Below are 2,500 nucleotides of genomic sequence, written 5' to 3'. Positions count from 1 at the left end.
TTTGTTTTTCTCTCTCTCTCTCTCTCTTTTTTTTTTTTTTTTTTTTTTTTTTTTTTTTGGGGGGGGGGGAGTAGGGATAGGGTGGTGGAGAGTGTGGGGGTGGGGAGATGGGGAGGGGGAGGAGTGGGAAAGGGGATGGGGAGAAGAAGGAGGGGAGGTTTAGTTTGATTCCTTTTTTAGCTTGTATCGATTCTTTTCTTTCGTTGTTTCTTTTTTCGTTTTTTATTTATTTATTTATTTATATTTTTTTGTCTTGTACGGGTGTTCAGGTAACTTATTTCTTTTTCTTTTTCAGTTTTCTACGCTTGCCTATTCTGTATATATATATATATATATATATATATATATATATATATATATATATATATATATATATATATATATATATATATATATATATATATATATATATAATATATATATATATATATATATGTATATATATATATATATATATATGTGTGTGTGTGTGTGTGTGTGTGTGTGTGTGTGTGTGTGTGTGTGTGTGTGTGTGTGTGTGTGTGTGTGTGTGTGCATGTGTGTGTTTGTGTGTATATGATATATATCTATATCTATATATATATATATATATGTATATATACATGTATATATATACATATTCTTTTTTTTGTGTGTGTGTTCTTTCTTTCTTTCTGTAATTTTGTCTTCGTTCCATCTCCTCCCTTTATCTACCTCTCTTATTTTCTTTTGATTTATATTCTCACTTCTTTCTCTCTCTCTCCTTCTTTTCTTTCTTTTCTCCTTTTACTCTCTTTCTTGTCCCTATTTCTTTTTTCTCCTTTCCTTTCTCTCTCTCCTTCTTCTCTTACTTTCTTCTTTATCCCTTTCTATTTCCCTCAGTTTCCTTACCCTTTCTCTCTCCCTCCATTCCTCACTTTCCACCTTATTCTTGATTTTCCCATCTCCCTTTCCCTTCTCTACCTCCCCCTTTTCTCTTCTTTCCTTTTCTCTCCTTATTTTTTTCCCTTTCTACTCTTTTTGCTCCTTCTCTCCGCCCTTTTCCTAACCTCTGTTTCTCTTCCTTATCCTATTCTCCATTCCATTATCCTCTTTTTTTCTTCTTCATTTTATTTTCTTTATTTTTTTCTATCCTATGCCCTATCTATTTTCATTATCTGTCTCTTCTGCAGACTCTTCGCTGTCTTCTCTTCCTTATTTTCCTTTCCTTTCCCTCTCTCTCCTTACCTTCCCTTTTCCCCTCCACCCTTACCTTTCTCCCTTCCTCCTCTCTCCTTCCTCTTCGCTTCTCCCTTCTCTTCACTCTTCTCCTATTGTTTCCCTTCTTTTTCCTTCTTCCTTACACTTCTCTCCCCTCCTTCCTTTCCTCTCCTCCTCCTCCTCCCCACTTCCACACCTTTATTTCTCTCTCTTCCCTTTCCTTTCTTTCCATTCTTTTTAACTCTCCTATTTCCTTCCCTTCCTCCTACCCCCTCCTTCCTTCCCCTCTCCCTGCTCTCTTTCCTTCTCGTTTCCCTTTCTCTCCCCCTCTTTCCTTCCCCTCTCTCCCTTCCCTCCTCCCTTCCTTCCCATACCCCTCCTTCCCTTTCCCCTCCCTCTTCCCTCCTTCCCCCTTCCCCTCCCCTCCTTCCCTCTCCCTCCCTCCCCTACCCCCAAACCCTACCCCCCACCTTCCTTCCCTTTCCCATCCCTCCCCCTACCCACCACCTTCCTTCCCTCTCTCTCTCCCCTCCCCATACCCCCCCCTCGCTTCCCTTTCCCTTCCACTCCCATACCCCACCCTCCCCTCCACCCACCCCTTCCCCTCCCCTCCACCCACCCCTTCCCCTCCCCTCCCCCGGTGCATTACCCTTCCATCTGCCCCTTGCCTTTGTCCTCCATCCCGGCCCGAGAAGCCCCTGCCCTATGCCCGCCTCTGGATGCCCATCCCTCCCCCTTCCCCTCCCCTCCCCTCCCCCTCTTTCTCTCCCCTTCTTCCTTCCCTCTCTCTTCCCTCCCTCCTCCCTATCTCCTCCCCCTATCCTCAACCCCCTCCCCCCGTCTCCCTTTGTTTCTGTGCTGTTTTCTCCGGTTTTGTCCTGTCGTTTTTATTATTTTATATATATATTTTTATTCTTGTCTTTTTTTCCATTTTCTTTTTTTATATATTATTCTTTTGTTTATTTCTACAAACTCGAATTTTTTTCTTTCTCTTGGTATTTTATTATTTCATTCCACTTCTTTATTCTTAATTTTCATTCCATTTTCATTCTCTCTCTCTTTGTTTATTTCTCTCGTAATTTATAATTTCTTTCGTCACACACTCTCTTCTTCCTTCTTGAATTTATCGTTTCTCTCGCGTTTTATCACTTCTATCTCCCTCCTCTCTTATCTCTTATTACCCATTCCTTCCCCCTCTCTCCTTCTCCTCCTTCTCTTCATTCCTCGAAGCAAATTAAGATCAAAATAAAAATAATAACAACAGATATACGATAAAATCCGAAACGATAACTTTTAACCCACGTACGATAGTTCTCTCGCT

Source organism: Penaeus vannamei, chromosome 35 (genome assembly GCF_042767895.1).
Source record: "Penaeus vannamei isolate JL-2024 chromosome 35, ASM4276789v1, whole genome shotgun sequence".
Classification (NCBI taxonomy): domain Eukaryota; kingdom Metazoa; phylum Arthropoda; class Malacostraca; order Decapoda; family Penaeidae; genus Penaeus; species Penaeus vannamei.
The sequence above is the reverse complement of the archived record's forward strand: the minus strand, read 5'-3'. Positions refer to the sequence as shown.